At 34.8% G+C, this 25,297-nt stretch overlaps 1 long non-coding RNA gene across 2 annotated transcripts in view; it reads left to right on the top strand.

Annotated features, from left to right (window-relative positions):
• LOC129533628 (uncharacterized) overlaps positions 1 to 25,297 on the top strand; it is a 90,349-nt gene that overhangs the window by 3,122 nt on the left and 61,930 nt on the right. For both annotated transcript variants that reach the window (XR_010133912.1, XR_010133913.1), the window contains exon 2: positions 7,837 to 8,030. This is a non-coding gene — a long non-coding RNA (uncharacterized lncRNA). The remainder of the gene's footprint in view (positions 1 to 7,836; positions 8,031 to 25,297) is intronic.

Raw genomic sequence — 25,297 nt, 5'->3', positions numbered from 1 at the left:
CATCAATATGGCAGAATTAGAATATTTCTCTTAGCCAGGCACGGTGGCTCATGCCTATAATCCCAGCACTTTGGGAGGCCGAGGCGGGTGGATCACGATGTCAGGAGTTCAAGACTAGCCTGACTAACATGGTGAAACCCCGTCTCTACTGAAATTACAAAAATTAGCCGGGGGTGGTGGCATGAGCATGTAATCCCAGCTACTCAGGAGGCTGAGGCAGGAGAACTGCTTGAATCTGGGAGGCGGGAAGTTGCAGTGAGCCGAGATCATGCCACTGCACTCCAGCCTGGGTGATAGAGTAAGACTCCGTCTCAAAAAAAAAAAAGAATATTAAGAATATTTCTCTTAATTATTTTGCCCCGTTTTTTTCTACTGAAAATATCCAAAATCAAATACCAATCCCAAAGCTAGGGGTATTTCTAGCACCCAGAGGTTGGCTCCATATTCCATACAAAGATTCAGTGAAGCACTCTGTAACTACAGGAAAAAAGTAAAAACTGTGTCTATCTTCTTTTGCACAGTGTACTCCAACATAAGTTTTTAAAGTAAATTTTATTGTATATATTTAAGGTATACAACATGATGCATATGTTAAATGATAAAAAGTGAAGACAAGAATATATAGTTTAATATCATTTTCTAAGGAGTATAGCATACATGTGTATGCATATTTGCATATATTATAAAATGAAACAAAATCACTAACTGGAAAATAGGTACTTTTGGGGGAAAGTGTTTATGGCTCAGTGGAAATAGAAATGGGAAGAAGAAATAGTTGTTTTTAAATATCACTTGACTTGTGTATTGTATAATTAGTTTACATAATTATAAAACAAGATTAAATTAAATAAAGAAGAACCACTAGCAATTTAAAACCAAATTTATCTGAAGAAGATCACCGCCTATCAATTCAGTGTTCAAAGTGCAAAGGAAATACTCTGAACTAATTTTAAAATATAGTATTATGTTGGGGCAAGACCGATTGCAGTTTTTGCCATTAAAAATAATAGGGCAAAAGAACTGCCACAAAAATCTTAAGCTGTTTTTTAATAACAGTGTTGTTAGTAATAATATAGAAACATGTATTTTGAAAATATAAACATGTATACATATAAAGAATGATTGTCAATGCAGGTGAACAGAGATGCAAATATAAAATTGAAAAAGTTATGTACAAAATGTCAGAAAAAATTCATGATGTATTTTCTCATATATATTTTTCCTTAGATTTGTCTACTGAAAATATCTAAAAGTTTACCTAGCTCAGTAATAATAAGTACTCCTAGAAATCAAATAGCCATATTTGCCAGTTCTCTCTGAAAACAATCAGGAATCCTTGGAGAAATAGTCAATTATCCTATTTGGGGCAAACTTTCAGGTAAATGAATAATATTTCATGACACTATAAAGCCAAGGAGTTATGCTAAAGGCTATTTTTGGAAAAGGACTCAGCACCAACTTTTAAAAGTTTCTGCTGAAAAAAAAATTGAGACAATTGAACATCAAAAAGAAAAATTACTCTAGTTTGTTAAAACATGTGAAATATACAAAAATCTATGCATTTATAATGATAGTAAAAAAACTAATTGATTACCTTTGAGGATAGTTGGGGAACCATTCATTATCCTGAAAGGTATTAAGAAAGTGGAGGAAAAAAAAAGTTTTCCTGCCTTTCCTTAACAAACTAAATATCTGAATAACCAAATTGTAAATGTAGGAAAAACAGCTGATATAGATAGAAGTTATACAGTGGTTTTAAAACATCTCTACCAGTTCTCTGACACTCCTCTCTCCAAAACATGTAGCCTAGTTCTACTCCTCATTTATAATGAACATAATGTGGTGAAAATGAGGGTGTGTGACTTCCAAGACTAGGTTATAAATGACATTGTGGCTATCTTTTTGTTCCCTCTTTTGGATCCCTTGCAATGAGGACACTCAAGAGGCTTTATATGGCTCACTATATATTTCCTAGTCCTTTCACTGGAATCAGTTAACAATAGTTACATATTTTAAGATTATGTACTCACATTTAGAAAATACAATTTGCTGGTGTATTTTGAGATCTTCCACCACTGACATCTTGAGGATTTTGCAAGCCTTCTCTCTTGTTCATCAGTGGTTGCATGCTGCTTCTCATCTCTGCTCCTAGTAGGTCTTTTTCAAATGAAGCTCTGTTTCTGAAAGTGAATTTTATAGGGTGATTTCTAAGATCTGCTGTTCCCATGCAAGGACCTTCTGCACTCTCCATTCGTTCCTATTGCACTGTCAGGACCTCGTGCCTGGATTTCCAGTCTGGTTCTCCTGGACTTTGTTGCCTTGCCAGCGCTCACTCTCAAGGTGGTTTGGGACTTCTCTTTCTTTATAATGCTGGAAATGCTGTTTTTAGATTGTCCTATCCTTCGTGTTTGTGTAGTTTCCAGTAAAGAAAGTAAAATGATTTCAATAAAGCTACTCTTATAATCCCATGAGAATTGAAGTACAGATTTTACTGATAAAGCTAAAGCCTGGCTTCTTTAACAAACACAAAAAGTTATCTTCATAGTTATGTTCTTTCTAATAAAAGGCAGCATTATTTTATTAGAGGTAAAATTCTATACCTTGACTGACATTTTGTTAATCTATAAATTAAACAATTTAAACATTTTAAATCCACTGAAACTCTTCACATCCAGAGGCATGTTACTTTTCTGTGATTATTGAAATTGTTTATATATACTGAAATATCATTTTCTCACATAGAGTTTTCAGAATTTTATATTAGTCATTCTAGTTATTATAATATTATTTGCCACTCAAATTTTAACTAGTATAAATTTTATATTTTGCTAATACTTGGAAAAACTAATCCTTTTTATAATGGTTATTAATCAGCTATGTTAAATCAGTCACTTTATTAAGCTTTAGTTAATTCTAAATACAGTTTCAAACAACATATAAAATGTTGATTTTGTTTTTCTGAGTTGTTCCTCTAATTTCTGTGTATAATTATAGAACAAGTTCAGAATAGTTTTTAATGATAGTGTTTCAAGTGAACATCCTTGCTTACTCCCAAATTTTGGAATATAAAATGATAAAAGTTTGCTTAAATTAGAAAATCTTTATCATGTTAAAGAAGTACAGGGAAAATATGAAATAATTTACCAGGCAATCTTCTATTGGCTCTTCTTTAAAAGTAAGATTGAATCCCTGTTTCTAACCATGGCCTACTAGCTCTATACATGCAGATCCGTGCCACACTCTCAAACCTCATCCCATACCATGCTATTTCCTTGTTCATCACCATTGACAACTACCCAGTACCTTTTCTGTTTCTTAGCAAGAAAATATTTTGCCTTTCAATTGCTGTGGCACATACATATATCATCGATATTAACCTGTTGAAGAAATAAAATAAATAGATTTCTTCATGGGAGTGGCTACTTCTCATCTGTCAATCAACATCTTGTTTTTGGTTAGATTTTCTTTAAACACACAAAATGAATACCCTGTCTGGTAACCTTGCTACTCTATGTCATCACTTTATATTAGTCGGAGCATAAAGACGATGCTAATTGCCTTGTTTATTTGTTACCTAACTTAAAATTATTGATTTTGTTGTGTCCGTAAATTTACCAAAAGCATTACTTATAATTCATCTCCATGGGTATTGTGATAAAATAACCCTCCTAGATTATAGCAATATATTATGAGGAAGTTGAGAAAAGCAACATCAAGGTTTATATATGATTTGTTACAGCAGAAATTTTGGGGACTAGATAATAGAGCTTTTGGAAAGGAAGGTAGACCTGCCAAAATATCTTCTTGCACAATTAAAGTGTATTAATGAAAATCAAGCATTCTAAGGTTTATTTTCTCACTTAATTTTATTGTATCCTTTTCATTTTCTGCCAAATATAATCATTAATTAGGAACCAATTGTCAAACTCCTACTATAGCTCTGTTAATTTTTATTAGCGTTTTTTTCTCTAGTCTGTCTTCATTATATTACATTCTGCTTTTATTTCTATATCTATTTTTAAATTATTTTTAGAACACTTTTAGATTTTGAGAAAAATTACAAAAATAGTACAAAAAGTTACCATATAATCCAAACCAATTTTCTCTATTAATATTTTCCTTAGTATGGTACAGTTGTTATATTTAATAAACCAATATTGATACATTTTTATTAAGTAAAAATGCATATTTATTCATATGTCCTTAGTTTTTAACCTGATGTTATTTTTTGTTCCAATATATCATCTAAGATACCATATTAACTATAGTCCTCGTGTCTCCTTGGGTTTGTATTGGCTGTGATAGTTTCTCATAGTTTCCTTGTTTTTGATAATCTTGACACCTATGAGAATTATTAGTAATTTTGTAGAATGTCTCAAAATTAAGTTTTGTCTAATGTTTTTCTTAAGATTACCCTGGAGTTATGGGGATATGGGACTTTCTAACTTTCTGATACCGCAAGATACTCCAGGTGCATTTTGGATAAATTTGCCCTAGTATTAGAATCAGCCATTTCTCTGAGGGGTCATAATTCTTTTTGTTAGAGAATGATGTATTAGTCCATATTCACACTGCTGATAAAGACATTCCCAAGACTGGGCAATTTACAAAAGAAAGAGGTTTAATGGACTCACAGTTGCATGTGGCTGAGGAGGCATCACAATCATGGCAGAAAGTGAAAGGCACATCTCTCATGGTGGCAGACAAGAGAAAGAGAGCTTGTGCAGGGAAACTCGCCTTTATAAAACCATCAGATCTCATGAGACTTATTCACTATCCCGAGAATGGCACGGGAAAGACCCACCTCCATGATTAAATTACCTCCCATCAGTTCCCTCCCACAACACGTTGGAATTGTGGGAGCTACAATTCAAAATATGACTTGGGTGGGGACACAGCCAAACCATATAAAATGATATGAGAAGCAAAGATGTGGACATTAGGCATGCTCATTGCTGTGACTGTTGTGAGTATTGGGTGTGTTTCATCTAGACTCTCAGCTGACAGAGAAAGAAAATATAATAATGTGTAGATATGCATATATCTGTAAATATTTCTCTGTGTAATCATTTGAATTCCTAGTAAGCTAAAATTAAATTCATATTGATGTCTCAGGCTTTAATTCATTACCACAGTGTCATTCCATCTTCCTCTCCTTGCTTATTTGTAACTTCTCACTCCAATAATGAGAAACATGACTTCTATCATCTGCTATCCATGTACTTAATAGTTCAATTCCAATATACATGTATGGATGTGTCAGAATTGTTAGCCTGTATCCTCACGGTGGGGAGAAGGAGCAGTTTATCAAATGAAATACAGTGCATATAGGCAATTGCTTTTGCCTTTAGTCCTACAGACTCTATTCATTTCCAAAGGTACTTTGGTCAGCACCTTTCCCCTTCCCGCTTCAATAAACTTGTTTTATACATTGGTAATAGAGTTAGTTGTCACATTCTGCATTCCATCCTAGGAACTCCTGAACTCCTAAATAATTTTTCTTTAATTTGCATATATTGAGGTTTATACCTTGTGCTGTAAAATTCTAAGAATTTTACCAAATAAATGGTATCCTGTATCACCATTACAGTATCATACAGATTAGTTTTACATCCTAAAATAAACCCTGTGTTTCACCTAATCAATACTTTCTCCATTCCTCAAACCCCTAGAAATTACTGTTCAGTTACCATAGTTTTGGCTTTTTCAAAATTGAAATTATACAGTATGAAAACCAGTTTTTTTTCAGTTAAATATGCATGTGAGATTAATTCATGCCTTTTTGTGGCTTCACAGTTCATTTCCTTTTATCATTGACTAAAAATCCATTACATGGTTGTATCACAGCTTATGTCTCCATTCGAATATTGAAGAACATTTTGTTTGCTTCCAGTTTGGGAAAATTTTAAATAATGCTAATTTCATACATGGGCAGATTTTGGTAAGACATAAATTTTCAAGTCACTTTGGTAAATACCTAGGAGCATGATGGAGAGTTCATATGAAAAGACTATGTTTAGCTTTGTAAGAAAATTACCGAATGTCTTCAAAATGGCTGTATAATTTTTTACTCCAACAAACAATGAATGAGAGTTTCTATTGCTCTGCATCTTTGCAAGCAATTGGCACCATACGGTTTTTATTTTGATTTCTTTTTATTTTTGGAGGTGGGTGAAAGGGAGCTGATTTTAGCTATTCTAATTGGTTTATAGTAGTAGCTCATTGTTTTAGTTTGTAATCCTCTAATGACAAATAATGTTGAGCAATTTTTCATATGCTAATTTGCTATCTGTATATCCTCCTTGTTGAATTGTCTTTCGGATCTTTTGGTCAATTTTTAATCAGGTTTTTTTTTTCTGCTTTCCTGTTGAGTTTTAAGTTTTCTTTGCATACTCTAGATACAAATCCTTTGTCTTATATATATTTTGCAAATATTTTCTCCCAGGCAATAGCTTGCTTTTGATTCTCTTAATAGTATCTTTCACGGAGTAGATATTTTTTCTTTTCATCTGTCTATATTCTTAATTTTAATGAAGTTCCACTTATTAACTTTTTCTTTCATGGATTGTGCTTTTTTATGTGGTATCTAAAAATTCGTTGCCAAATTCAGGGTTTCTTGGCTTTTTCTCCCACATTTTCCTCTAGAAGTTTTATATTTAGGTTTATGGTCCATTTTGAGTTAAATGAAAATTCATTTTTAATTTACTTTTCCTTAAACATTCTTTTCTAAATTATTTTTCAAAAGATGACCAATGTCTTTTAATATTATAGCCTAGCAAAGTAATGCTACATTGAATTTATTTTGCATCTATTAATATTTATATGATGCTATTTAGCTAAATAATGTGTTCGTATATTATGATCTCTGTTAGACTGTAGAGTCTTTGAAAAGAACATTCTATCTTATATACATTTTATATCCTAGATTGTAGTATTAAACATAAAACAAATATTACTCAATTATGATTGCCTGTAGTTCATTCTCTACCGTATCAGAGAAATTGTTTCTAAAATACCCTTTCAAATACTAAAACAAAATATGCAATGGAAAAAAAAAAGCAATGCTTTAGAAAAGAAGCATATGGAAGAAAGTACTTTCTTTAAGCTTCCTCTAATTGCTTCTCAGTACAAGTTGGAAACAACTTTGAAGAGACTTTTTAATTTGCATTCAGTTCTAATAGTTCCTTTACTGATTGAAACTGTAACATTAAATTCTAAATACTGAATATGAGAGGAAGAAAACTCACCTGTGTGGGAGAAATAGAAAACCTAGAATGATATGTTTATCTAGAAATATATATATCTGTGTACAATTTTTCCACCCCATCTTTAAACCTTCTAAACCTCTTAGGAAATTAATAAGTAAGCACATAGTACCTCATGAGCATTGTGTGGATACATATTTCAATCCTAAAGAATTGAACTTAAACATAATTATACCTTGCCAGTTTTGAAAAATGATTAGAGCTTATAAACCCAAACTATCTCCTAAACTCTATAATGTAATAATGTCTCCATTGGAGAAGTGGACTTCTTTTGAAGTTTTATCTACATTTTTTAAATTATTTAACTAGCATACTGACATTCTACTTTCTGCTTTTTTCTTTAGAAATATTATCATATATTGATCATCTCTTATTATTATTATTATTGTTATTATTTTTGAGACAGAGTCTCGCTCTGTCAGCCAGGCTGGAGTGCAGTGGCATGATCTCTGCTCACTGCAACCTCCATCTCCTGGGCTCAAGCAATTCTCCTGCCTCAGCCTCCCTAGTAGCTAGGATTACAGGCGTGTGCCACCATGCCTGGCTAATTTTGGTTTTTTTGTATTTTTAGTGGAGATGGGGTTTCACCACGTTGGCTGGGCTGGTCTCGAACTCCTGACCTCAGGTAATCTGCCCGCCTTGGCCTCCCAAAGTGCTTGGATTACGTGCATGAGCCACCGTGACCAGCTGACCATCTCTCATTATTAATAAGAACATCACAGACAAGGATTCCACATATTTATAAAATTTCATGTTATCTCAAAGGTAAGCCACTCTCATATTGTCCAAGCCTCACATATAATTTGGATAGGCTTCACAAAATAATAGAATAGATAATGATTTTGTATCAAAAACCAAATTTGGAATGGAGTTTGCATTTGGTAGCCCTTTCTCTTCTTTCAATATTCTGGGAAATTTGTGGTGGTAGGTCACAGGATTGAAAATCCCACCTATTCTCATTCAGTAGACACCACTAATAACAAAGCACCCTATGGGGTCTTCAGCCAAAGGAAGAGGAACAGATGTCTTTCTTTATGTCTTTATTTATTCATTTATTTAGAGACAGAGTCTTGCTCTGACACCCAGGCTGGATTGCAGTGGCATGATCTCGGCTCACTGCAACCTCCGCTTCCTGGGTTCAAGCAATTCTCCTGTCTCAGTCTCCCAAGTAGCTAGTATTACAGGTGCCTGCCACCATGCCCAGCTAAGTTTTGTATTTATAGTGGAGATGGGGTTTCACCGTGTTGACCAGGCTGGTCTCGAACTCCTGACCTCAGGTGATTCGCCTGACTCGGCCTCCCATGGTCCTGGGATTTCGGGCATGAGCAACTGCGCCCAACCCAAAGATGTCTTCTTAACACAGGACTCCATAAAGAAGAAATAATTAAAGGCTATAAACTTGACACAGTTCACTTTCCGTGATAATTACCCAAAAAATATTGCTTTATATAATGTTTTTGAAATAAAATTCCTACTTATGTTTGTACCACATTTACCTTAGTAATAAAGTATTTGATTCTAATAAGTCTCATACTTAATTTCATCTACCCTTTTATCAGCAGTCTTCATTCAACTATGCTTAGCCTTGCCAAGGCTGTATTATATCTTGCCTCCTCCAGACAAGTTGCAAAATGTATGCTCAAGTCCACTGCAAAACCCCTTGTTTCTCCAATAAATTTCAACTTTGGGCTTATTTTCCCACAATAAAAAATAACTTTTTTACCTGAATGTAGTTTGATGCATCATAACTATAATTCTTTCCAAGGACATTATGTTTCTGAAAAATTTGAAGTGTTCTAATTTAAGCGGTCAATGTTGAGCACAGTCTTGGTTCTTTATTTCCAGTAATTAGAGCACTTATAATTTATACCTCCAATTTCATTGGTTTTTCTTTTATGTATACTTTTTTTTTATCACAAAAGTGCTACGCCCCAGCTCTCACATAACTTTTTAAATTTAATAGAATATCTTTTTTGTAACTTTTATTTTAAGTTTATGGATACATGTGCAGGTTTCTTATATAGGTAAATCATATGTCATGGGGGTTTGGTGTACAGATTATTTCATCACCCAGGTAATAAGCATAATACCTAATAGGTAGTTTTTTGATGCTCTCCTCCCTCCCACCCTCCCGTCTCAAGTAGGTCCAAGTGTTTTTTGTTTTCTTCATGTCTATGTTTTCTCAAAGTTTAGCTCACCCTTATATAAGTGAGGACATGTGGAATTTGGTTTTCTTTTCCTGAGTTAGTTCGCTTGTGATAATGGCCTCAAGTTCCATCCATGTTGTGGAAAAAGACATGATCTCACTCTTTTTATGGCTGGTTAGTATCCCGTGGTGTATATATATCACATTTTCTTTATCCAGTCTACTGTTTATGAGAATTTAGGTTGATTTCATGTCTTAGCAACTGTAAATAGTGCTATGATGATCATATATGGGTATGTCTTTATGGTAGAACAATTTATATTCCTTTTGGTATACACCCAGTAATAGAATTGCTAGGTCAAATGGTTGTTCTGTTTTAAGCTCTTTAACAAAGTAATCTCCAAACTGCTTTCCACAATGGCTGTAATAGTTTACATTCCCACTAAGAATGTATTAGCATTCCCTTTTCTCTACAACCTTGTCAGAATTGGCTATTTTTTGACTTTTTACAATAGCCATTCTGAGTGGTGTGAGCTGGTATCTCATCGTGGTTTTGATTTGCATTTCTCTAATGATTGGTGATATTGAGCATTTTTTCATATGCTTCTTGGCTACATGTGTGTCTTCTTTTGATAAGTGTTCATGTCCTTTGCCCACATTTTAATAAGGTTGTTTGTTTTTTGCTTGTTAATTTGTGTGCATAGAGGTGTTCATAATAGTCTCTGAGGGTTTTTGGTATTTCATTGAGGTCGGTGGTAATGTTCCCTTTGTCATTTCTGATTGTATTTACTTGGATCTTCTTACTCATTTTCATTAGTGTAGCTAGCGGCCTATCTGTCTTAGGTATTATTTCAAAGAACTGCTGGATTCAATTATCATTCTTATGGTATTTCATGTATCAATTTCATTCAGTTCAGCTCTGATTTTGTTTATTTTTTGTCTTTTGCTAGCTTTGGAATTGGTTTATTCTTGTTTCTCCAGTTTCTCTAGGTGTGATGTTAGGTTGTTAATTTTGGATGTTTCTATCATTTTGATGTGGGTTTTAATGCTATAAACTTCTCTCTTAACACTGCTTTAGCTGTGTCCCAGAGATTCTGGTATGTTGTATCTTTGTTCTCATTAGTTTCAAAGAATTTGTTGATTTCTGCCTTAATTTCATTGTTTACAGAAAGGTTATTCAGGAGAAGTTTGCTTAATTTCCATGTAATTTTATGGTTGGTATGAATTCAGGTTTTTTTTTTAATTTGCTGAGGATTGTTTTATGGATGAATGTGCAGTTGAGTTTAGAATATGTACCATGTGAAGATGAAAAAAATGTATATTTTATTGCTTGGGGTGGAGAGTTCTGTAGATATCTATTAGTTCTATTTGGTCAAATGTCGAGTTCAGTTCCCAGAATATCTGATAATTTTCTGCCTTGATAATCTGTCAGATAGTATCAGTGGGGTGTTGAAGTCTCCCAATCTTATTGTGTGGTTATTTAAGTCTCTTCACAGGTCTCTAAGAACTTGCTTTATGAGTCTAGGTGCTCCTGTGTTGGGTGCATGCATATTTGGGATAGTTAGGTCTTCTTGTTGAATTAAACTCTTTACCATTATGTAATGCCTTTATTTGTCTTCTTTGATTGTTGTTGGTTTAAAGTTGGCTTTGTCTGAAGTTCAAAAGGCAACCCTTACTTTTTTATGTTTTTCATTTGCTTGGAAGATTTTTCTCCATCACCTTTACTTTGAGCCTGTTGGTGTCACTGCATGTGAGATGGATCTTTTGAAGATAGCGTAACATTGGGTCATGCTTCGTTATCCAGCTTGCCACTTGGTGCCTTCTGATTGGAGCATCTAGCCCATGAACATTAAACGTTGCAGTTGATATGTGTGGATTTGACACTGTCATCATTTCATTAGCTGGTTATTATGCAGACTTGTTTGTGGTTGCTTTGGTCTATGTCTATGTGGTTGCAATGGTCTGTGTACTGATGTTTGTTTTTATAGTGACCAGTAACAGTCTTTCCTTTCCATATTTAGCACTTCCTTCAGGACATCTTGTAAGGCAAGTTGGGTGGTAATGAATTCCCTTAGCATTTGCCTGTCATATAAGCACAAGAAATAGGGAGAAATCTTATGTCTCCTTCACTTATAAAGTTTGGCATGATATAAGATTCTTGATTGGAATTTATTTTCTTTATTAATTCTGAATCTAGGCCCCCAATCTTGTCTGGCTTGTGTCCTTTGTAATGATCTGCCCCTTCTCTCTAGCTGCCTCTAACAAGGTTTTCTTTTGTATCAGCTTTGGAGAATCTGATATCTATATGTCTTAGGAATAACTATTAAATCTTCATGAGAACTCACTCACTATGATGAGAACTGTATGGTGGAAACTACCCCCAGAATTCAATTATGTCCACCTGGTCCCACCCTTGACATGTGGGGATTATTACAATTCAAGGTGAGATTTTGCTGGGGACACAGAGCCAAACCCTATTAGAACAGCACACACACCAGCGGCTTCTAATCAGCCATCCTGGCCCCAGAGCTCCAGAATATCTTATTATCATTATTTTACCTGTGATATGGTTTGGCTGTGTATCCCCACCCAAATCTTATCTCAAACTGTAATCCCCATGTGTCAAGGGAGGAACCTATGATCCCCAGGAGTCGAGGAAAGGAAATGATTGGATTATGTAGGTGGTTCCCCCATGCTATTCTTGTAATAGTGAGTGAATTCTCACTATTTGAGATATGATGATTTTATAAGTGTTAGTTTTTCCTGCACACTCACACTCTCTCCTGCCGCCTGGTGAAGTAAATGCCTGTTTCTCCTTCTGCCACAATTGTACGTTTGAGACCTCCCCAGCCATACAGAACTGTGAGTTAATGAAACCTCCTTTGTTTGTAAATTACCTAGTCTCAGGTAGTATCTTTATACCAGTGTGAGAACAGACTACTACAGTAAGTTGGTACTGCAGAGAGTGGGTTACTGCTATAAAGATTCCTGAAAATGTGGACATGAATTTGTAACTGGGTAACAGGCAGAGGCTGGAACAGTTTGGAGGGCTTAGAAAAAGATAGAAAGACGTGAAAGAAGTTTGGACTTCCTAGAGACTTGTTGAATGGTTTTGACCAAAATCTGATAGTTCTATTGCTACTGATGGAAGGGATCTGTTACCCCAAGTTACCTGCGACCTATCTGTACAGGTCTGTAACAACTTCAGTACTTGCCTCCTCAGAAGAAAATATTCGACTGAGGGGAATAAGGCAGAAAAAGAGAAGGAGCCAAGTTCCAGAGCAGGAATGGAAGTTAGAAAGGCCATAGGACAGGAAAGAAAGGAAGATGTACTTGGAAGAGAACCAAGCAGGCACATGAAGGTTAAAGACAGGGTTAAGTGTCCTGTTTAACCATGAGTCTAGGATTTTATAAGCTCTCCTCTTTCCCATGACTCTTCTACTAGGGTGGGCTTTCTGCATGCCCAGTGCTTTTCTTACCCTTTAGAATTAAGCACGCACAATGTGCTTAGGGAGTTATGTGCATGCCCATCTGAGGCTTCCTATTTTGGGTAGCATGTGCCCAGAAGATCATACTTTACCACCTTTGTCTCTTAACACGCATGCCCAGGAAGTGGCTTCTCCCTGGGTTCCGCAGTCAGCTAACATTTTTTAACAGGTGTGGACCATCAAGAAATGGCCTCTCCCTGGCGCTGCCAAATTATCATTTTTAGAGAGGCTATGTGGTAATAGCAAAACCATCACCCAAGATTTCTAGTGGGTAGTATAGGATCGCTCTCCCGCCTCCCTCATGCCTAACTACCTGTAACAATATGGACAATGAAGTCCAAGTTGAGATGCTCACAGATGGAGATGAAGAGTTTATTGGGAAATTGTGCAGAGGTCATAGTTGCTAGGCTTTAGCAAAGAAACTGGCAGCATTTTGCCCCTGCCCTAGAGATCTGTGGAACTTTGAACTTGAGTGAGATGATCTGAAATGGGAACTTATGTTTAAAATGTAAGCAGAGCAAAAAAATTTTGGAAAAGTTGCAGTCTGACAATGCAATAAAAAAGAAAAAAAAAACATTTTCTGGGGAGAAATTCAAGCCAGCTGCAGAAATTTGCATAAGTAACAAGGAGCAAAATGTTAATCACCAAGACAATAGGATAAATGTCTCCAGGGCATGTCAGAGGTCTTTGCAGCAGGCCATCCCATCACAGGCAGGGAGGCCTAGAAGAAGAAAAAAATGGTTTCCTGGGACAGGCCCAGGGCCTTGCTGCTTTGTGCAATCTTGGGACTCGGTGCCCTGCATCCCAGCTGTGACTAAAAATGGCCAACATACAGCTCAGGCTGTTGCTTCAGAGGGTGCAAGCCCCAAGTCTTGAGGTGATATTGGGCTTGTAGGTGCACAGAAGTCAAGAACTCAGGTTTGGGACACTCCGCCTAGATTTCAGAGGATGTATGAAAATGCCTGGATGTCCATGCAGAAGTCTGCTGCAGGGGTGGAGCACTCGTGGAGGGCCACTGCTAGGGCAATGAGGAAAGAAAATGTGGGGGTGGAGCCCCCACACAGAGTTCCCACTGGGTCATTGCCTAGTGAAGCTGTGAGAAGAGAGCCATGGTTCTCCAGGCCCCAAAATGTTAGGTCCACCGACAGCTTGCACCAGGCACCTGGAAAAGCCACAGACACTCAATGCCAACCCATGAAAGCAGCCTGGAGGAGTCTGTACCCTGCAAGGCCACAGGGACAGAGCTGCCCAAGACCGTGCTAACCCAACTCTTGCATCAGCTTGACTTGAATGTGAGACATGGAGTTAAAGGATATCATTTCAGAGCTTTAAGATTTGACTGACCCACTGGATTTCAGACTTGCATGGCACTTGTAGCCCCTTTGTTTTTGCCAACTTCTCCCATTGAGAACGAGTGTATTTGCCCAATACCTGTACTCCCATTGTATCTAGGAAATAACTAACTTGCTTTTGATTTGACAGGCTCATAGGCTGAAGGAACTTGCCTTGTCTTGGATGAGACTTTTGACTATTGACTTTTGAGTTAACGCTGAAATTAGTTAAGACTTTGAAGGACTCTTGGGAAGGTATGATTGGTTTTGAAATGTATAAAGGGCATGAGATTTAGGAGGGGCCAGGGTGGAATGATATGGTTTGGCTCTGTGTCCCCATTCAAATCTCATCTCAAATTGCAATCCACATGTGTCAAGGGAGGAAATTGTAATCGCCATCTGTCATAGAAGGGAAGTGATTAGATTATGGGGGTGGTTTCCCATGCATTTCTCATGATAGTGAGTGAATTCTCAGGAGACCTGGTGGTTTTCTCAATGGTAGTTTTTCTTGTGCAATCACATTCTTACCTGCACTTTGTGAAGAAGATGCCTGCTTCCCCTTCTGCCATGATTGTACTTTTGCTTAGGCCTCCATAGCCATGTAGAACTGTGAGTCAATTAAACCTGCTATATTTATAAACTACCTAGTCTCCAGGAGTATCTTTATAGCAGTGCGAGAATGAACTAATATAAACTTTTTTCTTTATGTGACTGCATGCATAAGCAATTTTGCTGTTATCAATTTTTTTTATAATGTACTTTTTCTTCTAGGTCATTTTTGAATATATAGCTTCCTGTTTTTTCCAACTAAACTGATGTTTATTTTATGTCTTGATATTTTTATTCTCTGTTCTGCTACAAACGAAGGAAAATAATAATTCCATGTCATATTTGGATGGCACTTTGCAATTTTCAAAATATTTTCACAGGAACCTTTTACAAAAATTTGGATAAGTATATTTATAACCTTTGTCCTATTGTTTTACCAATGTCATTAGCAAACCCATGAAGATTAGTAACATTTCCATGGCCTCATATATGTTGTTATTCAACCTGCAGTGTGCTTCCCATCCAATCAAATTTGAGAACTTTAAAAAAATACATAAGTCTTCAAAGACTTTGATATATTTAAATTACATGCATGTCAAGATTGCTTCCAACCTCAAGATTGTATAATTACAAAATGAGAAAAATATGCTGAAAATTGTTAAGATTACTTACATTATTTATTGTTTTCTCTTGATTTCTCACATTTCCCCACTCTGGTCATCTCCTTTCCTCTTTTATTCCCCAGGAGGCAGGGAAAAAAACTGTAAACACTAAGTGGACAGTGATCAGGCTCTGTACATTCCCTTTCTCATATGTGGAGTCCTGGATGTTTAGTTTTAAACAATCATTGTGTTGTTGATACTTGATGGGAAAGTTTGTATAATTTGGGTCTGCTTTCCTACAATGATTGTCAACATCTGTGGGGCACACTATATTGGAATCCAATGCATAGTTTTACAACTCTACTTGGATCTTTGACATTAGGCTATGTTTAGCATCCTACAGATATGAGAAAGTAGCAATTTATTACCTTTGCAAAAGTTTAGAATAATAGAAGAGTGGACAGCATGGATCCCTTCTTCTTTGTATATTTGAAAGGAAAGTTATAATTATTATAAGTCCATTAGACAGTATAAATAAAATTGAATTTACATGTTTTTATAATTAGTTTTTTAAAGATTAATGATAGGTAACATGTTTTTGATAACCTATCAAAATACACCAATACACAATGCAATCATAACCTTACTCAAGTGCATGGATTTATACCTGGTTTTTCCTTTTGTAATTTGTCATGTATGATCAAAATCACTCCTTTTGGTTTATATATATTGGATAGGGAACATTAAATCTACTATACCTTGGAAGCTTATCCAGTGGTCCATTTTCAGTTCATGAAGTAGACAAACTTTAAAGAATGTATAAGGAGAAGATACCTCTGTAGAAAGATTTAAAAAGTGATGCCATATTTAATTAGTTATTTGCAAATGAGGTGACTATATTTGTGAATCTGATCAGTAATATTATATCTCTTGATTATTGATATTGTGTTATTACTGACTAAGAGGTGGGTAAATGTGGAAACCTCAGACCTATTCTGCTTCTAGGCCAAGAAACTTTGAAAAATCTGAGGTAAGCAATAAAAGACAACATTACATTAATTTATGACTTAACTTTTTTTGAACAAATATTCTTATAATTTTTTTGTCTCTCTAAAATTAAGCCAGTAATCCTGACAGCAGTGTAGGTCTTCTCTAGCCAGCCATTTTGTAGAGCAAAAATGTTAAAATTTAACGCAAGTTTGGATTTGCTGGTTAATAAAAGTTTGGATTTGCTGGCAATACTGTGTTCCTATTTGATCTTCTTTGACTAATGGGTCAACATTGCTATTTTCTTTAGCAGTAAATTTAATAAACCTAAGCATTTTTTTTTATTATACTTTAAGTTTTAGGGTACATGTGCACATTGTGCAGGTTAGTTACATATGTATACATGTGCCATGCTGGTGCGCTGCACCCACTAACTCATCATCTAGCATTAGGTATATCTCCCAATGCTATCCCTCCTGCCTCCCCCCACCCCACAACAGTCCCCAGAGTGTGATGTTCCCCTTCCTGTGTCCATGTGTTCTCATTGTTCAGTTCCCACCTATGAGTGAGAATATGCTGTGTTTGCTTTTTTGTTCTTGCGATAGTTTACTGAGAATGATGATTTCCAATTTCATCCATGTCCCTACAAAGGATATGAACTCATCATTTTTTATGGCTGCATAGTATTCCATGGTGTATATGTGCCACATTTTCTTAATCCAGTCTATCATTGTTGGACATTTGGGTTGGTTCCAAGCCTTTGCTATTGTGAATAATGCCACAATAAACATATGTGTGCATGTGTCTTTATAGCAGCATGATTTATAATCCTTTGGGTATATACCCAGTAATGGGATGGCTGGGTCAAATGGTATTTCCAGTTCTAGATCCCTGAGGAATCGCCACACTGACTTCCACAATGGTTGAACTAGTTTACAGTCCCACCAACAGTGTAAAAGTGTTCCTATTTCTCCACATCCTCTCCAGCACCTGTTGTTTCCTGACTTTTGAATGATTGCCATTCTAACTGGTGTGAGATGGTATATCTCATTGTGGTTTTGATTTGCATTTCTCTGATGGCCAGTGATGATGAGCATTTTTTCATGTGTTTTTCGGCTGCATAAATGTCTTCTTTTGAGAAGTGTCTGTTCATGTCCTTCGCCCACTTTTTGATGGGGTTGTTTGTTTTTTTCTTGTAAATTTGTTGGAGTTCATTGTAGATTCCGGATATTAGCCCTTTGTCAGATGAGTAGGTTGCAAAAATTTTCTCCCATTTTGAAGGTTGCCTGTTCACTCTGATGGTAGTTTCTTTTGCTGTGCAGAAGCTCTTGAGTTTAATTAGATCCCATTTGTCAATTTTGTCTTTTGTTGCCATTGCTTTTGGTGTTTTAGACATGAAGTCCTTGCCCATGCCTATGTCCTGAATGGTAATGCCTAGGTTTTCTTCTAGGGTTTTTATGGTTTTAGGTCTAACGTTTAAGTCTTTAATCCATCTTGAATTGATTTTTGTATAAGATGTAAGGAAGGGATCCAGTTTCAGCTTTCTACATATGGCTAGCCAGTTTTCCCAGCACCATTTATTAAATAGGGAATCCTTTCCCCATTGCTTGTTTTTCTTAGGTTTGTCAAAGATCAGATGGTTGTAGATATGCGGCATCATTTCTGAGGGCTCTGTTCTGTTCCATCGGTCTATATCTCTGTTTTGGTACCAGTACCATGCTGTTTTGGTTACTGTAGCCTTGTAGTATAGTTTGAAGTCAGGTAGCGTGATGCCTCCGGCTTTGTTCTTTTGGCTTAGGATTGACTTGGTGATGCGGGCTCTTTTTTGGTTCCATATGAACTTTAAAGTAGTTTTTTCCAATTCTGTGAAGAAAGGCATTTGTAGCTTGATGGGGTTGGCATTGAATCTGTAAATTACCTTGGGCAGTATGGCCATTTTCACGATATTGATTCTTCCTACCCATGAGCATGGAATGTTCTTCCATTTGTTTGTATCCTCCTTTATTTCCTTGAGCAATGGTTTGTAGTTCTTCTTGAAGAGGGCCTTCACATCCCTTGTAAGTTGGATTCCTAGGTATTTTATTCTCTTTGAAGCAATTGTGAATGGGAGTTCACTCATGATTTGGCTCTCTGTTTGTCTGTTGTTGGTGTGTAAGAATGCTTGTGATTTTTCTACATTGATTTTGTATCCTGAGACTTTGCTGAAGTTGCTTATCAGCTTAAGGAGATTTTGGGCTGAGACAGTGGGGTTTTCTAGATATACAATCATGTCATCTGCAAACAGGGACAATTTGACTTCCTCTTTCCCTAATTGAATACCCTTTATTTCCTTCTCCTGCCTAATTGCCCTAGCCAGAACTTCCAACACTATGTTGAATAGGAGTGGTGAGAGAGGGCATCCCTGTCTTGTGCCAGTTTTCAAAGGGAATGCTTCCAGTTTTTGCCCATTCAGTATGATATTGGCTGTGGGTCTGTCATAGATAGCTCTTATTATTTTGAGAAACGTCCCATCAATACCTAATTTATTGAGAGTTTTTAGCATGAAGGGTTGTTGAATTTTGTCAAAGGCTTTTTCTGCGTCTATTGAGATAATCATGTGGTGTTTGTCTTTGGTTCTGTTTATATGCTGGATTACATTTATTGATTTGTGTATATTGAACCAGCCTTGCATCCCAGGGATGAAGTCCACTTGATCATGGTGGATAAGCTTTTTGATGTGCTGCTGGATTCGTTTTGCCAGTATTTTATTGAGGATTTTTGCATCAATGTTCATCAAGGATATTGGTCTAAAATTATCTTTTTTTGTTGTGTCTCTGCCTAGCATTTGTTAAAGCAAATTTTAAAAAGCTGAAAGAGATAAAAAGATATAATTGTAAGATAAAAAGTTAATTCCCAATACAAATTCAGATTATTAGAAAGATGGGTACATACATTCCTTATTATGCTACCACACAGGGTAGTGTTATCTAGGCTCAGTCATGATTGAAGACCTAGGGCTAAGTCTCTTAACCATCTGCCAAACTAAACTTTCCTATATAAGTAAGATATAAATAACAGTTCTATTCTATCTGTCTGTGTTCTTCTCTGTGGTTTCAAAATTGTCTCTGTGTCCATCTAGATCACCCACTTCACTCCTATAAGGTTTCACATTTTAATAAAGATTAGTTGTATACTATTTCAGAGTTTACTTATTGCATATGCATGTATTAATTTAAATGAACTTTGTGAATGTGCGTAAGGAAAGTATCATTAGTTCCTTTTTATAGCTGAGCAAAATCCATGTTCAGGAAGATTAAATATCTTCAATGAAATTAGACAGCAAGTAAGCAGAAGAACTAAAAGACAAATGTTTCTCAATTTTATCATCCTTCTATTAGTTTTCCTACAAATATATGTGTTTTTCTTGTACTTGATGGTACATAAAAAACAACATTCACTAAGGTTTAAAATAGAAGTATTTCAATTGATCACAGAGGTTTTACTTTCTATGGTTTTGCACTAATTTTAGTGAGAGTAAGAACCAAAAAATTATATTTAATATAATTTTGTCACTGTTAACACAGAAATATTTAACTGCCCATGTAAAGCTTAGTTCAGCGTAGATTTTTTTGGTATTATGACCTATTCAAAGCATTCATTTTATTAATACATTCAAATTATGTTACTACTTTGCCATCTTTACCTAAGTAAATGGAAGAAGAATATTTGGGAAGAACAGTGTAACTAGACTGACACACCATTTAAGTGCTCAAATTCAGTATATAGTAGAGAAAAAAGAAACAAGAACTAGAAAGACAAGATAAATGAAAATGAACTGGGCAATTGAAGCTGAAAAATAAAGAAATAATAAATAGGACAATTAGCAGGTGTAACTTCATGCTGTTTTGTCATTAACTATTGTGATTTGAAGAGTTCCTTTGACATTTCCTAAGGAAAACAGCTATTTTGGCCATTCAAAGTCAGTTAACTGTTCCAGGATACAAACAAAGAACTAAGAGAAAACCACAATTTGAACATTAGCCATTTTAAGGTCACTAAGCTCACACGCCCCTTTCTTTCATTTGTTTCATTTATCAGGGTCACTTAAATCTAAATCGAAATAATAACTATATTCAACACAGAAAACTGTACACACACATTGCCTATAAATATTTGTGGTTTTGGCAGGAGTGGAAATGTGGGAAAAATTGTGAGAGCCCCTTGAGTTTCCTAGGCTTTTAAGTTTTTTTGTGAATGTTGGAGAATCTAATACTTTTAAATAGTACAAAGGTGGTTGACGAAGGTGGTTTTCCTCTTGGCAACCCCTCACCAGGTCAAAGTCTAAAACAAAGTCAAGCATGGGAACTGGAGGCAAGTAAGAGGAGGTCTGATTAGTTACTTAGCAATGAATCATGAGGCAGTAAAAAGGGAAGTTTCTTTTTTAGCATTCTTCAGAGGACAACCCAAATAATCATTCTCATTAAATATTCTTAATGATTTTTTTCATGAATTTTCCCAGATGTTTCATATCTTAAAAGAATTTGCTTCACTAGCATAAGATGATAGATAGTATTTGCATGAAAAGAGCTACATGCTATAAAATATTTTTTAAAAAACTAAAAAAAATTATATTTGGGTTAAGTAAAATATGAGTTTATATATTCAAAAATGCACGCAGTCGTACATTGAGAAAATATGTAGTTATATGTGAAAAATTGCACCTGTGAAGATTTAGAACTTTGGTGACAGTGCCCTTTTCTAAATCGTTATCTTTCTTAGAAATATAGTACAATATATTCTTAATGAAATATTATTTCTCAGTGGTAACACATGATCAAAGTTTGATCTTTGTAATATATTGAAAACTACAAATTACACTTATACCCTAAAATAGGGCATTTCCAATAAACATTTGAACTACACTGCCACTCATGTCTCATACTCAAAGTTAATAGTATTAAATAATATTACATTGTCCAATTCTGAGTCTGTCCCAAGAAATTAGAAGGGCTTTAAACTTTTTTTCTCAGTTTTCCTTCTCTTCATCGCAAATACAGTAGCTTACAATTAGCTTTATAGTTTCAGCCTTTAGTGGTAGAGCCTGGAAGTTTTTAGAACTCTAACTTGAGAATTAGTGACGAAACAAAGCATTTAAAAATAAGCCCCTCTTTCTTGTATTATTGAAAACTATTTTATTATCTGTTCTGTACTTTGCTCTTCTTCTCTGGGTATATAAAGCTGTGTGACACTGTTAGAGAGCATTCCCAAAACTACTTTATTTCCTATACATTTACGATAATGTATCTCTTACTTTATTATGTAATGGCTTTTATGGGCTTTTTTTTCCTTCAGGGTTTTCAAATTGTATATAAAATACACTATTTCTTAAGGACATTGATAGATGTGACAAATTATGAATTCCTTTGTGAAATGAGTTTATAAAATATGCATTTTAAAAAGTTGAACAGATTTCCTGATTCCAGATATCTTAGAATTTATAGTGTGAGCAAGATGTTCTCCAAGAAAAGATGTAGCATGCTAGTATGTAAATTATTCACTGGAATTTTTCATGTAGTTCAACCCAGGATTGAGAAAACTGGTCATAAGATTTTCAGGCAAGCTATTTGTTGTTATTGTTATACCTCACACTTAGCTAATAGAATCAAATCACTTTCCTCTCTGATTATTTTTTGCTCAAAAGAAAAAATATGTATAAAACAAAATAGGTTTTATTATAGAAAAATACAGTCATTAATTGAAGTTAACCAAGATACTGAATTTTTTTAATTCCACAGGGAACTTTATAGCAGCTAGAACAGATTTTAATAAAGCTTAGCAATTTCTCTTTATTTTCTTGAGAGAACTTTAACTTCTTCAAGAGAATATAAATAATCATGGCAAATTGTTTAACAGATGGTGGGTGGAGCAGGAGTGATAGCAGTAAAGATGGAGAAAAGTTTATGTTTTGAAGATTTGTTCTACAGAACAAATGATAAAATGTGGGAAGTTATAAAGACATAATTATTGATGAAGGCTGTTTGTTTTTAAAATAAGTAGTGGCAAATTATAAAGGTAATTCAGGTTTACATAGGATGATCAAGAATTTACGTTTGCACATTTTGAACCTGTCAAAAACATTGACTTTTATAAATAGGAAGACCATCCAAAAGATTAGGACTAGAGAGCTAAATTTGAAAACATCAATATATAGATGTTCTTATAAAAATTGAATTTAAATCCATGGGAGTAGTTACGTCTTATTAGGTGGACAATATATAGAAATGATTTTTTAAAAAGGCTTTAGAACTGAGTCCTGAAAATGAAAGATATTCTGTGTTCATGGATTGGAATAATTAATATTGTTAAAATATCCATAAAGCCCAAAATGGTCTACCATTTGAATGCAACTTCTATCAAAATTTCAGTGACATTCTTCACAGAAATAGAAAAAGTAGTTCTAAAATTCATACAAAAGCATAAAATACCTTGAATAACTAAAGCAGTCTTGAGCAAAATAAACAAAGGAATCACACTACCTGACTGAAAAACATACTGCAAAGCTCTAATAGTCAAAACAACATGATACTGGTATAAAAAGCAGATACATAGACCAATGAAACAGATTTAAAAGCTCATAAATAAATTCATACATTTATAGAAAACTACATTCAACAAAGGCAAAAAGAATACACAATGGGAAAAGGACATTCTCTTCAATAAACTGTGTTGAGAAAACTGGATATTCCCATGTAGAAGAATAAAATTAGGCCCTTATCTCAGACAATATACAATAAACAACTCAAAGTGGATTAGAGACTTAAAATTTACACTTGATACTATGAAACTCCTGGGGAAAAAACATAAGGGAAAAAAATCCATGATATTTTTCTGGGTAATAACATTTGGATATGATCTCAAAAGTACAGGCAACCAAAACAAAAATAGACGAATGGGATTACATCAAACTAAAAAGCTTCTGCACATCAAAGGAAATAATCAATTTAATGAAAAGACAGCATACAGAATGGGAGAAAATATTTGTAAACTAGATATCTAATTAGTGGTGACTTTCCAAAATATATAAGGAACTCAAACCTAACAACAAAACAGCATGATTTAAAAATGAGCAGAGGAACAGAATATATATTTCTCAAAAGAAAACATACAATTGGCCAAAAGGTATACGGAAAAGTGCTCAGCATCACCAATTATCAGAGAAATTCAAATTGAAATCATAGTGAGCTATCACCTCACACAAATTAGAATGGCTATTACCAAAAGGATAAAAGACCATAAGTGTGTGAGAGGATGTGAAGGAGAAGGAACCCCTTCACAGTGTTGGTGGGAATGTAAATCAGTACAGTCATTAGAGAAAACAGTATGGAGTTTCCTCAAAAAATTAAAAGTAGAAATATTATATAATATAGTAATTTCACTACTGGGAATATATCCAAAGGAAATGAAATCAGTATGTGGAAGAGATGTCTGCACTTCCATGTTTATTGCGGTATTATTCACAATAGCCAATATATGGAATCAAACTATGTAGCAATCAATAGAGGAACTCACTTAAAAAGTGTTATATATATATATCAAATAGAATACTATTAAGCCATGAAAAAAAGGAAATTCTATCACTGATGACAACATAAATGAACTTGGAGGACATTATGTTAAGTGAAATAAGTCAAGCACAGAAAGATGAATATCATGTAATCTCATAGACTGAATTTAAAATAGTTTCACTCATAGAAGTAGAGACCAAATGATGGTTATCAGGAGCTGGGATTGTTGGAGTGGAGGGATTGAGAATATGTTGCCCAAAGGATAAAAAATTTCATTTAGATAATAGTAAAAAGTTCAATAGATCTTTTGTACAAGATGATGACTATAATTAATAATCCTTGATATTCTCGAAAAATGCTAAGAGTGGATGCAAAGAAGATAACATTTTTCACCAGGAAAATTATAACTGTGTGAAATAATGCATATATTACTTAGCTATATTTAGTCATTCTCTAATGTACAATCATGTGCCAAGTAACAACACTTTGGTCAACAGTGCACTGCATATTCAATAGTGGTTCCATCAATTTATAATACCATATTTTTACTGTGTCTTTTCTATGTTTAGGTACACAAATACTTAATTGCCTACAGTATTTAGTACCATAACATGCAGTGTAGATTTTTAGCCTACAATCAATAGTCTATCCCATATAGCCTAGGCATGTGGTAGGCCGTATCATCTAGGTTTGTGTAAGTATTATACATCTATGATGTTTTCACAAGGACAAAATCACCCAAGGAAACATTTCTCAAAATTTTTCTCTTTGCTAAGTGATGCTGACTGTATATATACTTCTAAATATCATGTTGTGAATGGTAAATATATACAATTTATCTGGCAACATAAATAAATAAATAAAAGGTAGATACATGTGAGAAAAATGAAGGGTCAAAGACTGGTTGGTTGTTAGTTTCAGATAGAAAAAAATATATTTGAATTCTGAGGGAAGAAGATGAGAGAAAAAGAGAGAGAGATTGTCTCATAGCCCTCTTTGCCTATAACAATTATCCAAGTCAATCAGTAGAGTGTGACCCCAGACCTAAACATCCAACTGTCTTCTAAATGTCTGTTTCTATAAAAACACAAAAGATTTTAACATGTTCAAAATATAACTCATCTTCTGGTTCCATTTCCTCATCCCACTCCCCACTTGTATTTTTGTATATTTTCTTAGTATATAGCAAAATAGAGGTAAGTTCCTCAAACTAACAACAGTTTCCCTGTCTCCTGTTCTACTGTTCCACTGTTTCCCTGTCTCTTGTTTTAAAATCAAGCATCAAATACTGATGATACTGTTTCTCAAATATAAAGTATATTTTATGTTCCTTTTCACATCACCACAGTTAATAAATAGTGTAGCTGGATTTTAATTGAAGGCAG

The sequence above is a fragment of the Gorilla gorilla genome, chromosome 4 (assembly GCF_029281585.2).
Source record: "Gorilla gorilla gorilla isolate KB3781 chromosome 4, NHGRI_mGorGor1-v2.1_pri, whole genome shotgun sequence".
In the NCBI taxonomy this organism is placed as follows: Eukaryota; Metazoa; Chordata; class Mammalia; order Primates; family Hominidae; genus Gorilla; species Gorilla gorilla.
The sequence above is the reverse complement of the archived record's forward strand: the minus strand, read 5'-3'. Positions and strand labels throughout refer to the sequence as shown.